Source organism: Artibeus jamaicensis, unplaced genomic scaffold, assembly GCF_021234435.1.
Source record: "Artibeus jamaicensis isolate MK-2021 breed Jamaican fruit bat unplaced genomic scaffold, CSHL_Jam_final contig_415, whole genome shotgun sequence".
Classification (NCBI taxonomy): Eukaryota; Metazoa; Chordata; class Mammalia; order Chiroptera; family Phyllostomidae; genus Artibeus; species Artibeus jamaicensis.
The window spans coordinates 33483402-33503974 of record NW_026521823.1 but is presented as its reverse complement, the minus strand read 5'-3'; the positions used below and the strand labels follow the sequence as shown (position 1 = coordinate 33503974).

Here is a 20573-nt window from a genome sequence, read left to right as displayed (position 1 = left end):
AAATAAGCAGTTTAAAGCAAGACGTGACTGTAGTAGATTTTTAAAGGGCAGATTATAGATAGGTGTAAAGAATTGGGTTGCACTAAGATTACAATGCATTAGGGAACTTGACACTTCAACCTTATTAGCTCACAATGAGCGTGGCGGCTTCAACAATCCTATTGATCAAGGGTAAGCAGCTTATTAAGACCTTCTAATTATTAAGGCACAGTGATCAATCTAGTAAAATTCCGTGACAGAGCCCTAAGTCCTTGAAAAAATGTTTGAGAAATTGGGGCTAAATCCAGACAGTCTATATACCATCTGTGTGGGCCAGAACTTACACGTGGGGTTCAAATAAATATTTTCTGCCATCAGTAGATGAAGGCAATGCTTCTCATATGCTTGGAGTGAATTATCTAGTGGGGATGTGAGATTTACCTGGCTCAGCTTGGGACTAATAGGGCACATTTATAAAACTACCAGCTGGGCTATAAATAATACGTGCGGTGCTGATTGCATATTCAGTCACACTGGCTCTTCCTGGCCCGTCTCCATGAGTAGATGAGGCAGGTGGAAAACGCACGCTGCTTTCTGAAGGCCATCCCAGGGCGGGGGCTTTTACTATTGGTTCTGGCAGCCCACACAGCACTCTGAGTCTGGTAGTGGTGGTGACTGCTGGCTGGTGCACATTATCTCTGACTCCTCAATAGTTTAGCATTTTCTACTGCCAATCTCATAATGCAATGGCAGAATATTCCAGACCAGCACACTATGCCAACAGAAAAGCTAGAAACCTTCTAGGATGTCAGTGAGATTAGCAAATTATAATAGTGTTGGAAATAATCATGATATTGGTACTATTCATAATTATGCCTTATCATGGAAAACAATTTAGAGTTTTCAATACACATGCATATATAATTTCATCTGATTATCACAACAGTTTATAACATAGGCAGGCTAAGGGTTATTAAGTCCGCAATGTAGAGGAGAAAGTAAAAGCTAACAGCACTCTGTCATTCATTCATTTATTTAAAAAACTATTTGTTAGTTAGCTACCACATTCCAGAAATTGTTGCTGGAAGTGGAAGGGAATAGAGCAAAACAAAACAAAGTCCCCTTGTTGGTGAGATGGACCAAAAATACCCAACCAAACAAACAGACAGGTAAATGCACTGTGATAAATTAAGGAAAGAAGCATCATATGAATGGTTGGCAAGAAGGATGGCTAAAACTTTAAATACAGAAAGGGGAAGTCTTAATGAACAGGTACACATTAAGTGTACCTTCCCTCAATGGGGTGAGGGAAGCTACTCTGTGAATGAGCATCTGCAGGAATGGCAATGTAGGAAGAGGGAACAGCAGGTGCGAGGGCCCTGAGGTGAGAGTGGGCCTGGCGGGTTTGGGAACAGTGTGGAGACCTGTGTGTGCAGTGAGAGCTGGAAGTGGACCTCACGGCCTTGTCGGCTCTGCAGCTGCCAGGCGTCCTGCGGTTCGTACATGCGCTATATCACCACAGCACATCTTTGAGTTCCTTGATCAGCACGAGCCACTCTGAAATTCGTCAGTCATTGCTCATAGTTGTGAATTAATCAATCCACAACACGGAAAGCACACTGCTAGGGTCCCTGTGGAAAGACCACGATGACCGCAGAGGGGAGCAGAGAAGACAAGGACATGCGAACTATCGCCTACAAGTCAGCCTAGGCAAACATGAAACGAGAAGCAATGTGAGGGTTGTGGGTCCAGGGTTGGAAGGGTTAGAGTGACAGCATCAGGGGACATGTCAGAAGGTGTTTTAGGGACAGTGTCTTCTCCCCGGTGTCTCTGCCCAGCCTGGCAGTTGCTGCAGGCTCAAGACCCACTCTGGGGAGTGACTACATGGGCATTGTTGATCCGGCCCCTACTCTGAGATCCTTGATGCTCAGACTTTTCTCTTTAATTTTTTCTTAGTCTTGCTGTTCCTAGCCCAGTGCTGGGCATAGAAAAATTGGCCTCTGAAATTTTTAATCCATTCATAATTTGTTTGGAAACTGATAGGTATGCTTTCCCCGTGGAGGAAGCAAAGGGCACTCAGGGCTCATCCTAAACTTATTTCCTCTATTCGCTCCTACTTGTGAGGTGGGCGTTTTCTATGCTATGCCTCACTAACTTCATTTGTCCTGGTTTCTGATTTCTGTGCCTCTAGGACTATGGAAAAAGCCAATGCCATTTCTTAATCAATGACTACACTTGACACCACCATTTCGTTCTGACAGCTCTTCCAGAGACTGCAAACACATTTGCGAGCCTTTATTCTTGCGCTCAGTACTATCTGTTTTCCTTGCGACAGGCTCCTCATGTGCCCTCCTGCCTGAAGGTATGAGAGGGCTCCCCATCCGTTCTTTTTCTCACTTATTAACAGTCTCCAAGTTTCCCCACAGCCCTCGTATCTTTCTTCTCTTCCTATAGATGTGTGCCTCTGCCTGAGAATATCTTTCACGAGTTAAAAAAAAATGCCAACTTTTCCAGAGGAAAAAAAATGAACACCTTGCTCAGCAGTGTTATTTCCCTTTGTATTTGAAATAAATCTGTGAAATAAATGTTTATTTCAAGAACACTTTCACTAACTTTGGAGATTATCAGCTGTGGATTTGGAGTCAGATGCTGTGTGATTTGGACAAACACATCAACTGGGAGGATAATTTCTAGACTTCTCTGAGAATTCAGAAGAAATGCCAGTGAACCAAATGTTCTATAAATGTGCAGGGTTTATGTTTTACTGGCATCTGGCGTGATAATTTAAAGAGCCTTTCAAGTAACACTGATTAAATCTGTTTGGCAAAGACCACTTACACCTTGCAAAACAGTTTGCTTTATTATAACGAGTATTTGTAGTTACTGCATTGGACTGTGGCCAGGAGTATTTGCAAATTTAAATGGAGCCTTCTCAACTCATGTTATTCCTCACGTTGTATATATTACTTGTTTTAGATGAGTCATTAAGATCCTTGGTATTTTTTTATAAAATTTTTTTTCTACTCTACTTGATTTTTGTAGGTGAAAAAAGATTAGGAAAAAACAGCTTAAATCACTCTCTAGGCCCCTCTAGGGAAAGAAAAGGATACTGAATAGAAAGGAAAGGGGTGTTGTGGATGGTTTTGCGGCAGTGAATTTATTCTCTGCTAAGTATATTCAGCAAGTTGCCTTGGATTACAAGAGCATTGTGAAGAGCAATGTATTTGAATATTTTAGTGATATTTAATTACTCATCTGCCATTTGTCAATGTGTGATTTTTTTTTTGCGCTCCTTCTTTTGGGCTCCTAATTAGACTTTTGCAATCATTGATACTATTCAAATAAATTAATAATGTAATTCAACATCATATTATCTTATAAACCACTTTAGGTTTTAAGTCCTTTTCTCACTTTGAAACTTATATTTATGAAGCACAATTCCAAACTTCCCAAGGGTGGCCTGTTGGTAGTACTGTTTGTCACGAAGCTGTATTATATATTTTACACAAACCATTTCTGGTCCTGACAACTTGAAAAGATGGGTACCTTAGAAGTAATGAGACCGAGATTCAGAAATCTTAAGCAACTTGCCTAAGGGCATGCAGAGAGGATTTATTCAAATTTAACCTAATTGGAAACTGGAGGTAAATGGCATATAGACACAAATGCAAAAAAGAAAGAAAGAAAGAAAGAAAATCAATAAAAGAGAAATTCTGAAAAGTGAAAAATGAGGTGACTCCAGGGGTAGGCTGTACTAATAAAAATTTCATGCTATGTGAAATAAAGGTAGGCAGTTTTGACAGTGGACAGGTCAAAGCAATGAAGGAAAAATTATTGCTTACGATAATTACATTTTCCATTAGCTACAATCGAAGTTGTAGCTGGGGAACTGGCTAGTCCTGTGTTGGTTTTGGTCTGTCAGAGGGGAGCCCCTGTGATATTGAGGAGCGCTTCTTCCCTGGGGGCTTCTCCAAGATATATTCAAGGGTGAGCTCAGCCCCTTTTAAGTCCTCCACTGGGGGCAGCTGGGGAGGCTACAGAGTGTAATTTTGTGACTGCAATTCTACGAACGGTCAAAGCAATATGGCCCAGGTTTTCAGAACTATAATTCAGAAAAACATTTTGTCCAAGCTGAACGAATGTTGCCTGTGTGCAATGTTTTATAAATGTTATTTTTCAGTCGAGAAAAAAAAAAGCGTTCACGGCTATTACTGAGGATGGGATCTGGATATTGGTTATTCTAGGTCTATGGTTCACAGAAAGGCTATTTTCTTTGGCAGCAGCCTGGGTGGCAGGTAGAGCTGTGGCCGAGGGGAGCCTACAAGTGAAAATGTGGACTGTGCTTTGGACGCACTTCGCATGGACCTCCCACTGGCCCACTGACTGGCAATCTGGCTCCAAGCTCCCAGCTGGGGGGTGGGAAGGGGGCTCACGTTCCTTCTCAATAATTTCATTTGTCTCTTAGGACTACTTTGGTGCCTGAATAAAATAATGCAGAAGAGTTCACTGTTGTGAATGACCATCTCTAATTACTGTTACCCACAGACATCCCCTGCTGAGCCTCAGCAGGCTGACAGGAAGTTGTGCTTGAGATGTGAGCTTGGCCATAGCAGAGTCTCAGAGTAGGGCTGTGCTCTTGGAAAACCACTTGGTTTTAGCACAAGAACCTGCGAATTCTGGAGGCCATGGATTTCTATAAAACTAACAAGTGGCCAAGTTGAAGTTTAGGTTTTTCTAGAACCAAAATACATGACTTTTCCCCTTCATCCTGCTCTCCACCTCTTTTAAATGCTTTCTCCAGTGTTTTGCAATGATTCCTTCCCAAGTGAGTTCTACCTATTTCCAAATTTAGAAATATGTCTACACTTTTCTTTCTTAATTTTAACCCAGTTGTCATAAAGTGAATATTTTGAGGTCTCTCATATCTATGAGATGAACAAGCTGCAGAATGTTCTGCAAACACTTAATCATCTTAACATCTACTGCATTTTTTTAATTAAAGGAAAACCTCATGGTTTTAAGTTTTAGGAAACTAAATTATATGTATGTTAGCAAAACATTTACATTAGGTAAGTCCATTTAACCAGCAATTTTCTAGCCCCCCAAATACTTATTTTCAATATCCTGTTTGCTATTTATGACCTATCTACTCTATTTGAAGTCTGTTCAATTTATAGTTAGTAAATTACTTTTACATAATTGCAGTAATTACAGTCTTCTTCATAAGCTTAAACTTATTTCCCAGAATTCTACTATAGGAAAGCATTTGTGATAAAGTCCAGATATGTATTACAAGAGTTTAGGAAACAATAAAAATGTTTCCCTAACATTCAAAAATATTAGTTAAAGAGAAATCTTCTCTATTAATAAGAGGCTATTCATAAATTAACACAAAACTGACTCTTGTTTAATCCTTTAGGAAGTTTTTTTCAGTTACTTCAGTAAGAATATCCCAGCAAAAAAAAATTATCAAGTGACCCTCATGGAGAGTGAAAAAGATCTTACTTTACTCAGTTAAACAATATCAAAATGATAAAAGAAAAATATTAAATAAAAATAAGTTCTGTGCCATCATCTAAGAGACTGGCAAAAACAAAATAAGTATAACTTTCGGTCATGGAGGCCGTGTGGAAAGGGCCACTGGCACTTGTGGCTGGCGGGAATGCAGACTGGTACAAGCCCTCAGGAGGAAAATTAGGCCAGACCTAACAAAACCACATATGCACTTACATTTTCACCAAGCCATGCCACTTCTTGGAATCTACTCTGACAATACACCTCCAAAAATACATATGCACCACATTAATCATTGTAGTTTTATCTGTATTAGTAAAATGTTGGAAACAATACTGATATACTACGGTATATCCTCACAATGGAGTACTATGCAGCTACAAAAAGGAATGGGGAAAATCTCTATGAACTGATCTGGAATGATTTCCACAATTAAGTTAAAACAGAAAAGTGCAAAAGAGTATAGTATGCTACCCTTCAGGTAAGGGAAAAAAAAGATAGAAGACATGATTCACTCATTTGGGCAAAAGATGTACAGGAAGGATCAACCAGAAAGCAAACAGCTGTAGGCTGACAGATGCATCAACCAACAAATGGTGGGTGGAAATGGGATTAAAAGAAGGGGGAATGTCGTAAGTCTGTATGGATAAGGAAGAAGTGGACAGCTACTTCTATAGGTAGCCCTACTCAATTGTCCACTTCTGGTTTTATCTCAGACTATAAAATTTCTTGTATAGTTTTCAGACTTAAATCTATAGTAAGATTTCACATCCTACTCCTAAGTAAACTAATAACTGAAATCAGGGATGTAAGAGAATGTAAAATGAAATACAAACAGTAACAAGTAAACCTAATTCTGTTACCAGTTAATAATAAAACCACTTTAAAGAAGACAGGAATAAAATAAAGAATGTAAGTATCCTTGAAACACTGTTATTTTGACTGGATTCTATAAAGATGAAAAGAAATACATACAGACAGTGTACTCCGGCCAATAAGAAATGTTTCTTAAAGAAGTGTGGGTTAGTAATTATGACATGTATATACTGGGATTGAACAAATACATTAATATCATGAGAACCATGAGAACCAGATTGCTCACTTTTGGAGAAAAAAGTTACAAATAAGGAAAGAGTGAAGGCTGGAATGAACTCTGTGGTGTTGAACTAGAATCGGTCTAAATATATACAATTTCCTAGCTTTGCTGGCAGAGACTGTTTAATAGCAATGACACTCCTGTAGCAATGAACACGTCTAATGCCCAGATCTTGGTTTCTAACACCATCTTCCATCCTTGAAGAAGAGGTGATTCCAGGACTGGGCACGGAAAATACCAAAATATCCTGGAATATCTTGTGGTGGCAAAAATGAGTTAGTGCTCAACAAAGAATGGGAAACAGCTGGAAAGACACGCCTAATATACAACCCTGAAACAATATGAGCAATGAATAATATTAACTTATACCCAGAGACTAAAATAAATATCTATGAGTCTATAGTGATATAAATATACTGTTGATTAAATAAATAGTTGGGGGAGAAAAACAATCCAATTGGGGGGGGTAAGGGCAGATTCCATTAATACATATAGAAGGGAAGAGGGAAATACAAAAATCACCAGTATGCAAATAACACACATATACCAGTGTAGACAAGATCCTCTTATGCATGCTAACTCGAATCAGTGGCCAAATCTGGAGGAGAACTGGGGTATTAGCATAGACCTCAAGTATCTTCCCTAAAATATGTATTACTAATAGTGGGAAAAATAGTACCTTATGGGAGGGAAACCCAGTAGATACTGCATGAACACCCCGATATGATGCATGAGAAGGGCACAACAACATTTATGGGGTATTCTTGTGAAAGGCACAACCTAGTTGTGGGAGAACACCCAACCGATCCAAATCGAGAAACATTCTGTGCAAGGACTGGCTACTTCCCATCCAAAGTGTCAAGGTCATGACAGGTAAGCAAAGTTGAGAAACTGTCACAGATCGGAGGAGACTAGAGAGACACAGCATCCGCATGCACGTGGAATCCTAGACTGGATCCTGAAACACGAAGATGTTCAATGAGTGAAACTGGACTGAGGGCTTGAGTTTAGCTGATAATATTGTATGAGTGTTATTTTCTTCATTTTGATTATTCTACTATGATTATGTATGTATGTTGTGTACATTAAGGTAAGTTGAATAATGGGTATATATGAACTGTACTATTTCTGCAACTTTTCTGTAAGTCAAATAATTTCAAAATAAATTGTTAAAAATAATTTGAGTTCAAGCAAATGAAGATTGGAGAATAATCACAATTTATTGGAGAATAAACTGTAAAGCAGTTTCTTTACCTTAGCCCTTGAGCCCTTTACAGTTTATTGGAGATTAAACTTTATAGCCCTTGAGCTATAAAGGCCATACATCAAGCTTAATACCCATTATATATGGAATACATATGTTATATACATATATACCCATTTTATGTATATAATACATATATTTCACATATAATACACACATACATATGTACATGTGTATATATATAATATAATATATTAATATACATTAATATATATATATTAAACCCCTGGTAAGTAAGAATCCCCTAATTTGGAATTTTATTTATTTTGATAAGGGTTTGGCTAAAATGTCTCTTTCAAAGATCAACTAAAAGATTGCATAGGCTCAGAAAAATATTAGGGTTTCTAAATGAAATAGAGAAAAGCACTCTATATAAAACTGACATACTAAATATGACTCATTCTTATTTCTTACAATATAAAGATATATATACTAGTACCTGGAAGATAATAAGTCCTCAATAAATACTGAAGGCCTACATGTTAAAATCAGTCCCCACATGCCTTCTGGAAGGCAATAATTTGATGTTAGTGTCTGTACTCTCTTAATTAGCCCAGATTGACTGCATTTTTCCTGTATAAATGGGTACAGAGTTATCAGGAAGTGTCACAAGCACTTTCCAAAGCTGTCACAGTAACTTGGCTGTTTTTCTGCCAAGTTAAGAGGTTTCAGATTAAAGAATTTGATTTTCATCTTGTAATCAATTTGTTGAATAAGGCTTACACTTTGTCATTTTGCATTTCCAAACTATTAGTTTCTGCATCTTAAAAACCGCCTGGAGGTAACTTCAAATTAAACTTTTCTTGTCTTACATTTTAAAGGTCGATTTAACATGTTTGTGATAAACACAAGAAATCTGCTGCCCAGAGATCACAGGCCAAGCAGATAGGACTCTGTGTATGCCATGCCGGAATTAGAATGATTAAAAAAAGTCCCGAGGCACTCAGGAGAAACAGAATTTAATATCTATCAATTCCACATGGAAATTAAATGTATCCCGAAACTAACTTCCCCAAATCAAATTCAAAGGAAATGTAATAACAATTCAACACAGATCATTCTCAGATTTCTAAAAAAAAATGTTACGTGGTTACTATTAAACTATTTGAAATGTTGATCTCAAAACCCAAGACTCCCATGTGGGTGGATAAAAATAAATGTAAATACCCCCCAGGTGACTGGAAGCCTGGACGTAACCCCCAGGCCCCACCTGGGAGGAAGCCACAAGCAGCAACCTCCAATTATTGTTCTCTGGCTTGGCCTCGTCTCTCGCTTTGTTCTGGCTGCTTTCCAAAGACGGACAGGTGGTTTTGGGGCATTTTCTGGGCTTACAATTCAAATAATATTTCATGGTTTTCACTTTTAATGGGCTAAGCAAAAGGCATTTGACAAAAATCACTACAGAGGTTTGGAGAAATAATTTATACTCCAGGGGCATTCTTAAATTGGTAACTTGGCAATATGAGATTCAAAAAAAAAAGTCAAACCCCAATGACCAAAAAACCCTTCTTGCTCCTTCCAGTGTTGAATTGCAAAAGCTGCATCGTTCATGTCTGTCTTGCTCCTTGGGGACACTCCGTGTTCAGAAACCAGTGAATAGATTACAGTGGTCCTTACAGGTTGGGTTCTCCGTGGTGACAGCTGAGCCGGAAGGCATTCAAGGAAGTCAGGAGCTACTTTCTGATCCCTGGCATTTTTGTCAGCAAAGAAAATGAATGCCCTTGGGATGATGCTATTTTTTTTTGTAAAATTAACAAATTTCATGCTTCCTCTTAAAATTCAGAATTTGGCGGTGGCCAGGAATGAATAGTTACCCTAGATGTCGTGCATTGAGGTTTGCAAAAGTCAAAGCCAATAGAAAGCACATTTCCTCCTGGATTGACTGCAGTTACAAAACGTCAGGGTGCTTGATAAATACAGCCATCCAGGGGTTACTGAATCATGAGGAAATGGATGAGGGGGGGAGCAACCGAGGCATGTCTCTGTTGAATCATTATGTTTAAGCAGGCTCATATTTTTAGAGTTGACATTCTAACTACACTTAATTAAAGAGGTTGGGGAGTATAGATATAGGCTCATTCTGAGAATACATTATTGATGAGCATGCTGTTAAATGTTTAACATTTAGGCATAAAGATGGTATAATTTCTCAGGGAAGGAACATGCTGCTGCTTGTGTGGTACCCAGGAATGGGGTTTCTGAGCACCATCTGTTGGAGTTGGTTGTCAAAGTTGACCACATAACTCTCTGGGCCATGGCAACTGCCGGTGGTTCTTGGCAACCCGGGTCCTGTTCTCGGAATGTAAAACATGGCTATTTTCAACATCCGACAGGACGTTCTCATTTCTGGTATCCCTGTTTTTCCAACCCCCCAAAACCATAAATGGGTTGGACAAATCCATGTGTGCCATGCCCCAAACCAGCTTCTCCATCTTCTCCATTTGCTGACAGCACCATTTTTGTTTTCTGTGCTTACATCTCATTTATAGCCAATGGGTTCCTTTCTTTGCCCTTACACTTACTCGCCTGTGTGTAGACATGGAATCTTTTCAATTATTATGTTCAGCTCTATCATGAGTGCTGTCCCCCTTTCTCTTTCCCAGATGGCCTCTCCATCACACTACCATTGATCTCATCCATGGCAATCCATCCTTTGTGTCTGCCCATGACTATTTAGGTCTCGTCATTACCTGGATTATATTGCCCTGTGACATGTCATTGCCGACAAAACAAAGTCAAGTGTTTGGCCTGACTTTCAAAGCTTCACCAGTCCAATCCTGACCAATCTCACCTCCTGGTACAGACTGGCAAGTATGTCTATTGTTGCCTGGCTGGTTTCTTCAAATGACATCATGCTTATTCTTAACTTCATATCACTATTTTCAAATTAGCCAGAAGTTAAGTACTCAACAGTCGCAGGTGACCAACTTCAAATGATTAAAATTAAATAAGGTAAAAATTCAGTCGATCAGTCTCACTAGGCATATATCAAGCACTTAATGACCCCATGTGGCGAGGGTCTACTGTACTGGACAGCACGGGCATAGAACATTTCCTTTGCAGCAGAAATTCTAGTGAACAGGGCTAACAATACCAAATTTTCAGTTTCCGTCAACATACCCATCCATCCATGAAGCCAGAGACTAAGAGTTACTTCCTAAACACCTAGTAGGGGTTCGTGTGTGCAGTGGTTAACAACCTGAGCTCTGAGGCCAAATATACGACTTTGGACAGGTCACTTGATTTATCTCCTGTCAGTGTTACCATCTGTACAATGGGGGTCATAATACTGACTATTTGACAGGGTTATTGTGAAGAATAGAAGGGTAAAGGAATTACAACATTGCCAGGTATGAAGTATTTGGTAAATGTTAGCTATTGTCCCTATGTATGGAATATCCTCCAAATGGGACTCAGACCCATAGAAATAGGGGACTAAAGTTTTTTACAGCTCTTTAAGGTTTAGACTTTAGATGCTATGACTGTGAGTAGCCAGACATTTGAACATTCTCTTGTGGACATCTCTCTTCTCTCAATCTTGAGAGCTACCTATGTGGATCTTCAACCAGTAATGGATGGTTTGAGGCACATATTAAATTGAATCTCCAGGAACTTTTCAAATATTTTATATTGAGACTCAGTGATTCATCGAAAAATACTACAAGGCTGCTTAATGAGGGGACGTATGCATTTCACTTCATAGAGGCACCTTCTAAAAGTCAGCTCCTGTGCATGATCCATGTCTTCAAAGGGCACTGTGTATCGCTGTTTGTAGAATCATTCCTGAGCAACACCTCTTAGGACTATGGGTGATTTCAGCTTCCCCATCTGGTTGGGAATCAGACAGCAGTTTTTGGACCATGGAATACATTTCTCTGATTATGTTAACACAGAGGAGTTTGAAACACTGTTTGAAAGACAAGGACCTAATCTAACCATCACCAAGGACACCGAATTTGGAAATGCGGAGAACACAGAAACAAGTGGTAACACGGAGGGCTCCGAACAGCCATCCCGAGCTGCCTGCTGTAAACCTGAGAATTCTCTCCTTGAAGTTAATGAATTTCCTTACAGAAGAGGAGACCTGCTTCCTTAGGGAGAACTGACTTCTTCAAGCTGCTGTGAGTTACTGGGTGATGGACCTGGGCTGAGTTAGGGCTGGGCTCATTTTCTGAGTCAGTCAACCTGAGAACCATAACAGCTCTGGCAATCAAAGGGGCCGGCACCACTCTTCCAAAAGTCTCTTCCATCTACTATCGTATTGCTTTATCTGCTATTATTCTTAGGCTTCTCATGAAATAAGACAGTCTCTGGAGCCTTGAGATTTTAATGGCAAATACTGACTTTTTTTTTTACATTTAAAATCACTATTATCTTTCTAGACTATCCTTATGCCTTAAAAATTAAAAATGTGCTGCATGTAGATACATCCCCTCTTGGGGATAATATCATATATTCACTATTTTTCAGTGCTATTTCTAATTTTTATTTCCTCACAGGTTATAATAAAGGAAATCTTTAGTGTAGCAAAATTATTTAAATCCACCCAAAGATAAAAATCAAGGACATGTTTTCTTTATTCGGGATTTATACACTGTTATTTGAAGGACAAGGTATATTTCTAGCTCTATTTTAATTTAAATTCTCTCCTGGCTATCTTACCAAATATCTGTAGACATAATATTCTTAAATGAGTTATAAGCGCAAGAGTTTTCATATAGCAGGAAGGCTCTCAAAATTTTAAATTATGCCCAAGGACATTAATGGCAATTTCTTGTTCAGACTAAGCAATGAAAACATGCCTTTAGCCCTGGCTGGTATAGCTCAGTGAATTGAGTGCGGGCCTGTGGACCAGAAAGTCACTGTTCGGATTGCAGTCAGGGCGTATGCCTGGGTTTCAGGCCAGGTTCCCAGTTGGGGGCGCATAAGGGGCAACCACACATTGATGTTTCTCTCACTCTCTTTCTCCCTCCCTATCCTTCTTTCTAAAAATGAACAAGTAAAATCTTTCACAAGATATATTTAAAACACACACACACCTTTAACAATCAGAATAATTCACAGAGCCATCTCTTCTAACATGGCTTCTACCCCTGTTGCCGTAGAGGGCTGTTCTTTAATAAACAAGTCACAAAGACAATAAGGTGAAGGGAGTAAAATTCTGAAAGATTCTTATAATATTAAAGAAATAAGCACTTCTACTAAGGGATTTTCATACCATTAAAGATCAGCACTTCTACTCTTCAGCTAATCATGAATTAAAGGAGCGATTCGAGCAATTGGAAGATCTGCCTCTGGATAGATTTCATTATCCATATAATTCCATACACATGCAAATGCTATGTTTATGGGAAAGAAGTCTAAGTACCCTCCACAACACTACTATTTTGAAGGTATTTCAATAAAATGTTGCAGTGTCAGGCATGAAGTTATTATTGGAGTGAAAACAAAGATTTTATTCTAGCTGTTCATCAGGACTTTGAGAGTGACCCAAATGCCTCAGGAGGTCCCCCCACCTCCCTTATTCTATTCCATCAGTCACAAGACTTTAATGTAGGATGGTCCTGGGAATTGTTTAACTTTGCTCTTTGTGAAAAGCCACGTGGTTTAGTATTTTTGTTAACAGTCCAGTTGCTCAGGACTCTTCATATTTCTCAGTTACTGGTTTCTACAACCATTGCTTCTACCTCAGCTTCCTCTTATCTCCTCAAACTGGAATTGCTAAGAATGTCATTAAGCTGATGTTCATAGTGGTTGATTTTCACCTGGGATTCTGGGGCCTTTTGGAGTCTATTAATTCCATTCTAAAGAATCATCAAACATTTTCTCTTGGCATGCCTAAAGCTAGAAATCTGTGTTGTAGCTGGAACTTAAACATGACAGTGAAAACGATCATGAGTTAATAAAATCAGATGTTAATTAGTAAAGACAATTATCTTTTGATATAATTATCAAATTAACCATTTATCGATAGAGAACATGAAACTGAAGGGTAAACTAAAGCGAAGTGCAAAATCCCAAATACAAAGGCACGTCTCTAGCCACCTTGAATCATTCTGATATGCTCTGCTTTCTCCTGGTAAAATAAATCCTTCTGTTGCTAGTTCTTGAAACTGGAAAGCTTGGAAGGGAATAGGAGGTATTTCAGTGAACTTCCTATGATAAATGGAACATCTTGTATCCTAAAGGAAATTGTCTTTGCAAAAACAGGAATGCTTCATTACATGCTATTGGTTGGTGTCACATCCTATAGCAGCATAAATTCCAATTGGAAAATCTAGTTTATAATGTCACATTTGTAGCTGCCAGTCAATAGGAAATGGATTCCTGACCAGTATGTCAAGTATGTGGAAACTGGATGAATGATAGTTGTCATGAGGGGTGAAGGAAAGACACAAATACACAGCTTGAAGTGACTACTTGCCCGTTACCAAGTAATTTTAGGTTTGATGTGCTTTGCCTGCTTTGATCCATGGGAAAATCTCCTTGATTCAGAATAGAATTTGCAATCCCATGAATCTCTTTTGTTGCCTCAAGACCAGTATTAGCGAGAATTCAGAGCTTAAGCAAGGCCTGCTTCTGTGTTTGCTGCATAGCCTCATTCAAACACCATTCTTAAGGCATTAACTCTACAGCACCACATAAAAACACTTTCATATATGCAAACTCCAGTAGTACTTTGTTTTCTTAATGTAGGAAATGGATAAAAATGCCACTCGTGAAAGGCTGTTGGGTATCAGCCAACTGTTTTCTTTTTTTCTCAGCAAGTTGTTAGGACAACTTACACATTTTGCCGGCATTATGGGAGAACACCGCATATGATCAATGTTCAGGAGGGATGAGAAATGTTGCATCAATGACTATAAGAGAAAGGCAGAGGTTCAGGCAGGTGGGGTAAGACTTCAACAGATAGAAAATAAAGTGTTTTCAATTTTTAAAAAAATCTTGGTGCTTTTAGCAAAGTACACGGGCAAAAGCAAGTTCTGTAGCTAACAGTGAAATCAGATTCTAGAATAATTACTTCAGCTTTTGTTCATGTTTAAGGATTGTATTTCTGGCTTGTATTGTTGACGAGGCTCTTGTCTTATACAAAGTGGAGATGAAGCTTGACAGCTTGCTGCTAAGTACAATTCTTGAATTTTTTTCTTCTTTGGTTGAAAAGAAACAATTTTCTATGCTTAGGGTTTAGAGGTTTTTGAAACATGGCATGTCTGGATGTATCAGCCAGTTATAGCCTATTTACTACAGAATTCTTTGTAACTAAAAATTTCTTATCAGATGTATAATAGAAGTTCATGATGTAGAAAGTCTCTGAAATGGGAGTGCCTCATCCAAATACTTGAAAGAGTTCCTTGTGTTTATTTTATGTCCTCCCGAAATGCACCACCACATAGCTCTGTACCTTATACAAAGAGAACCTGAGTTTATTTACTAGACACAATAAATGTTTATCTAGCAACATTTGCTCCAAGCACAAAGTTGTGAATACACTAAGTACCTAGAAGATAAACAACTCTTGCAGGCCCCTAAGAGCGTCATTTTGCACCGAAGTAGTAACTTATCACATGACACCAGTCATTTGACTGACCTAATACAGCTTCCTTGCGGCTGGTCCTAATTCACAGCCTGGTAGCAGCCATCACAGCGAAAGAACCAGGCGCACAATGTGATTTGTAGCTGTCAGCCCTGCGCGACGAGAGTCCATTAACAACGGGGATATGCGCTTTTTAAATGACTGAATTGGTCATCATGCCATTAATCGAATAGTCTCGCAAAGCAAAATAAAATAGCCTCTTACTATGTTTCCTTCCATTTCTCCGTCTGCTTGTTGCCATTTATTCCATTCACAGAACACATGTAGAGCCCCGGCCTCGGCAGGCGAGGCTTTCTCTTTTCTATCTGCCATGCTTAAACCTGAGTACGGTCCATCAGTAAGAGAATAAATGAATGGATAGTACTATAATGCCTCTTGCCACAGAATAGATGTAGTGCCCACCTTGAACTTCATTTTTGATGTTTTGTAATAGTTTTCTGTCACTGGGCTGTCTTGAGACATAATAATTGCCTAGTTTAAAAGGACAGAGAAAGTCTAGAAAGTTCAATACCACTACTTTGTCTGATCTATGATTGTCCAAGGCCTAAATTACAAATACAAGCCTCTCTACTGGCTCACTCCCTCTTGGCAATTAGAGGACATTTATAGATCAAAGAACTCAAGCATCCCTTGATGAAAATTAATGTACATTCTCTAAATCTTACCAGACAGGCTCAGTGGCAGTGGTCATGGTGAGACTGGTTCATAAAATATGTCAACAATGAAACAAATATGTATTTAAGAGTCACTGACAGATCACGAAATGGTCACAGAACTTGCAAATATTTGGGGCCTACACTGTAAAAATTACATATGTCACGGCTATTTGACATCAATTATATTTGACAACACGAATTCAGTGCAATCTTCTTTATTCTTTTATTCTATACTTGTCAAAGTAGGGCTTCCCTGGCCCTCCGAATGAGGTAAAGTCTTCCTCCTGAGTAGACACTTAGTTTCCCAGGCTTCTATTTTCTTAATACTTTAACATAGTTGATTATAAGCAATTTAACTACATGAAATTCTTCAAGAGCAAAAAAGGTATGTGTCTAGCTTACTCAGTATAGTGGGTTGAATTAATATATGAAGATTATTAGTGTCTCTAGGATGGCCTAAAATATTAGGCCACAAGGTTGGACAAAAACATCTTTAAGCCTCACTTTTATAGAACTATAGAGAGTTTTGCCTTATCTCGTAGTAATAAACATCCCATAAGATCCCAGTAAGAAAAATATTGCAGAACAAAACAGAATCCCTGCCTTTTGTCTCACGTTTTCCCTTCCACACCAACAACCTCTTTTTTCCTCCCTTTGGTTCTCACAGTCTACAAAGTCGTAGAAGATGCCAGATGTTTGGAAGAGTCTGTCCCACACGTCCTAGATTTTTAAACTAGAAGCAAGATTTATTACAGCTACATAAATGTAATTGCAGTCTTAATGAGGCCCCTTGTCAAATAGAACAGTTCTTATACACGGAGGGTTAGCATCAGGGCCAAACACTCGAAATAACCACAGGATATTAATGGAACAACAAATTTTGCCCACAAACTGTTTCCCTCTAGGAAATTTTAATTCACATGAATTTTTCAAGAAAACCCCTTTGCATTTAGGCAACGTTCTAAAGTGAGGCTGAAATGAGTTGCGTATAAATAAATATACAATAACCCCGGGGGTTAGTGCCTATGCAGAGACAGCCAGTGCCTCAAATTACAATCTTGTCCTACTGCATAGTTTCTGAAAGAACAGGCTAGAAACCACTCTCTTGTTCCTTCCATGCTTAGGTGCTGTGCAGCTAAGCACTCATCTGGGTGCAGGAATTGAAGTACAAGTGGAAGCTGGCTGGGCTGGGCCTCGTGCTGGGGAATCCCACGTGCTCCTGAAAAGCTGCTGAGTATCCCAGCAAGGACGAATGAAGGCTTTTCCTCTGCTCCGAAATGGGTCTCACGCCTTCCACAAAGCTGTAAGCAACTTTTCTTTTCTAAGGCTCCTTACGTAAGAGGTGAAGAGTTATTACTTTTTCCTACAATAGTTACTTGATAAGAATTTTCTGGGCACTGTCTGTGTGCAGTATGTATAGTTAAACTTCCTAAAGGAAGACTTAGGAAATACATCCCTTAGGAAGTTTAACTCCATGCTCTGTGCAGAGCCAGTGACCCCCAAATTTGTATCCAGTAACTATTGCAGGAAAGAGAAATAACTTCAGAGATGCATCTCTTTGCTAACCAATGCAACCCCAATAAATTTAAAACATAATAAAAGTAAAATAAAGCAAGTAACTAGGGAAGAAGAAAATGCATCCCTAGTATTCCTGATTTTTTTTCTAGGATTAAAAATCCTTCTAGAGCCCTGACTGGTGTTGCTCAGCGGGTTGGGTGTTGCTCTACAACTGAAATGTCACTAGTTTGATTTCCAGTCAGGGCACATGCCTGGGTTGTGGGCCAGGTCCCCGGCCGGGGGAGTGTGAGAGGCGATTGATCGATGTTTCTCTCACACATCAATGTTTCTCTCTCCCTTCCCCTCACTCCGAAAATAAATAAATAAAAAATTTAAAAAATGTACAGAATCTTGGAAGTGAATGGAATACCACTGGGGGTTTTACTCAAACACTTAAAACATTTCATCATTGAGTTGCCTTTCTTTAGATATGATCCAAACACCCACTGAATTCTAAACAGTTACAAATCACTTTCAATTATCGCATGGATTTGTAAAGATCATGAGAAGGTGCCACTGACTCAATTCCTGTTTTCTCTGGCAGATGATTGCATGCCACTGTTAACATTGTTGATGAGCACATAATAAAAAAACAACCTATAAAACATATAAAATGGGACGCGAGTGCAGCAGACAGAGATGGCTCATGCAATTGTCAGTAAAAGAAGTGAAAGTTCTGATGAAAAGATGCTAAAAGCCCACGAGTGATGGGATGCAGGTGCTAACCAAAGAGAAGGTTATTATACATAATTTTTGTTGCATTACTGACTTGCTCCCTGGTCGTTGCTGCTGCATTCATGAACACTGTAACACTGTCATCTCGGATGCATCTGTGTGGGAATTGCATTTGGCACATTTGACTAATTTCTATGAGAAATCTGGGAAGTAACACTTCACACTGGGAGAAGTAACAGCAAGAACAAATTTTGCTCCGTAGGTCTGTGTTGGTGGTCAGTTCTCATGGTCATAGCAAAACCCAAAGAAAGAAAACTGGGAGGGTTTTCTCAGAGGTCTCTAGCATTAATGAATTAACTGAGATGGGGAACTATGGGTATGAATATATATTAATGTAGGACTAACCGCCGGCTTTCCTTCTAATGAAAACGCTTGGTGGTTTCAACTTATTAGTGTTTCAGTCAAATGATCTTCCAGACTTTTAATTACACATGTAATTGGCATCAAGGAAAGCCAACTGACAGAAAGCTTAAGGATTTGTTTTACATTAAAAGAGCAAACCCGCACTAAGGAAAAAAAGACAATTAAGAAGTCACCGTTCCTCTTACAAGTTAAAAAGCCCATATTCTCATTCTTAATCACATCCTGCTCTAAGTATCAAAGTCCACACATCATGTTGTATTAATAAGTTGTGGACTGGCAAAAAACAATTTAAGTGGGTTGTGAATCAGGTAGTTTCAACCAAAAACTATGAATAGTCTTTATGACTTGAAACTGGTTTTTAACATATGCAAATCTTTTTAAATTTTTTGGATAAAAGTACATTTTTTATTAGCATTATTTGGGTAGCGTGTCTGCCAAAATTATTCCAAATGACTATTTTAGAAGATCAAGTTTATTCTGATCAAGTTTTTTAATTCACACCCATCTCAAAAATTTTAACAATAAATATAGTTTTGGAATTAGAAGGATACCTAAATAATTAACTTTAAAGAAATGCCCTCACTTTTTAAATGAAGTAATCCAAAAGCATGCAGATTCTTCCCTCCCGCTGGAAGGAGAAAGAATAGCATTTCACTTTATCCTCTCCAAAATGATTTCTGAGATTTTATTTGATGACTTCCACTTGATTCTACTCAATCTCCTGTCTTTTTATAAAACTTCAAAGCCATTTTGTCTAGACTTTCTAAGCCTAACAGCATGTTAGTCAACAGGTTTCATTGCCAAAGATGAATACCTATAACTTAAGCCCATCATTCTTTGCACAGTGGGCTCAAGTTTCTGTGTTCGAACACATGTTGTAGTTCCTTTTCCCATCTGACTCAAATTGAAGATGTCAGCAGACTTCATGCGTGCATTCTGCTTCAGAGGTTTGCATAAATGACGAAGGTCCTCCCAGGCTGACAAACGACATTCCGCTTGTCGCTGTGCAGTTGCAGTAAATGCAATTGAAAGTACTTTCATTTGAAGGCCATTTGACAGAGGGGAGAGAAAATACATTTACTCTTTCAAGGCCTGTGTATTTTCCTGGGAGAAGCCCGCCTATAAAATGTGTCCTTTTATCCTTGGATAGCTATTTGGGAAATATCTTTTGGCAGTTCAGCCCCTGAGTGATTTCCCCAAACTTGGGATGTGAGCCATGATTTACAGACCTGCCCTGAATCTTCCCCACCTTTTTCCTCCTACCTTCTAAAGACTGAAAGGCTGATTCATGCTTGTGTGCCCGATGCATTCTTTTCCACAGAATGAGGTAGAAAATTTGCATATTTTAGCAAAATTATTGAGCTATTTTCATCATAGATGTTTAAGGGAGGAGTTGTTTACTAATATTGAAACAGCACACAAATCACATTGAACGGCTTAAAACTAGTTTTGCTCCCTTAGCAGACGGGGATGAATACAACCCATAAGTTATTTTACAGAGAACACTGCAGACGTGCCCGCCCTGTTCTCCAGCTGCACCAGGAACCAAAGCCTCACCTCTCCCCACGGAACCAAAGGTTCCAGACGTGACTGGAACTTGAATACTGGAAAGTTTTCAGAAGCAAAGGGTCAATGTCCAGGAAGATCCCACGCAGAAGACCCTTATCATAAATGACTGAGTTCCAAAATTCTCAAATTAAAACTTTGCCGTACCAGCACTTGTACATAGCTGTCCCCCAACCCATTAAAACCCTCTGATTGTCTGCCATTGGGGAGTTGGGCTTTAAGCAATACATCTTCCCATTCTCCTTGCTT

General features: G+C 39.0%; 1 protein-coding gene across 2 annotated transcripts in view; it reads right to left on the bottom strand.

Moving 5' to 3' along the window:
* The window catches only part of GPC6 (glypican 6), a 1002313-nt gene that overhangs the window by 304514 nt on the left and 677226 nt on the right, over positions 1-20573 (bottom strand). The gene's annotated exons all lie outside the window — the stretch shown is intronic.